Below are 729 nucleotides of genomic sequence, written 5' to 3'. Positions count from 1 at the left end.
TTCCAGGCCGCTTCCGGGTATTGCGTTCCACTGAGGCCGCGGTGGCTGCTGGGGGATGTAGTACTCCGGTCTCAGAGAAGTGAATCCCGGTGCGCCCGGGAGAACGCATCATATGCTAATTATTACATCGTATATATAGCATAGGTGGGGACGCGTTATATTACTAGTCCGGGGTCCTGTCATACACACTGGTCCTATCCTACAGTCTGGGGACCTACCAAACACACTGTGACCCTATCCTACAATTTGGGGTCATGTATTACACACTGTGGCCCTCTCCTACAGTCTGGTGTCATGTCCTACACACTGTGGCCCTATCCTTCGGTCTGGACACCCTATCATACACACTGTGGGCCTGGACGCTAAGCCGCGATCGCTCGCTATGGGCGTATGCATCGCAGTGCGCGAGCCAATCACTGCGATCAGGAATCGTGCACTCGTAGTACAAAGACTGGACGCTGCTTTGAGTGACAGTGCCGTTTGTGAGTGGTAACGGGAAGGTGCTTGCAAACGGGGGAGTGGTGGTGCGAACGCAGGCGTGTCTGGGCGTCAAAACGGTGTTTAAAGGGCGTGCATAATTAGCATGGAGGCGTCATTGTACACGTCACCTGGTTGTATTTCAGTCAGCACTGATCGCAGTGCTTGCGGCGGGGTAGGGTCTACATCAAGCGCTGCGTGCAGCTCCGATGGCTCTCGATGTTATCGATTAATCATACACTTCCTGGAGAT

Source organism: Taudactylus pleione, unplaced genomic scaffold, assembly GCF_031769625.1.
Source record: "Taudactylus pleione unplaced genomic scaffold, aTauple2 ptg000377l, whole genome shotgun sequence".
Lineage (NCBI taxonomy): Eukaryota > Metazoa > Chordata > Amphibia > Anura > Myobatrachidae > Taudactylus > Taudactylus pleione.
This window is presented reverse-complemented; position numbering follows the sequence as displayed.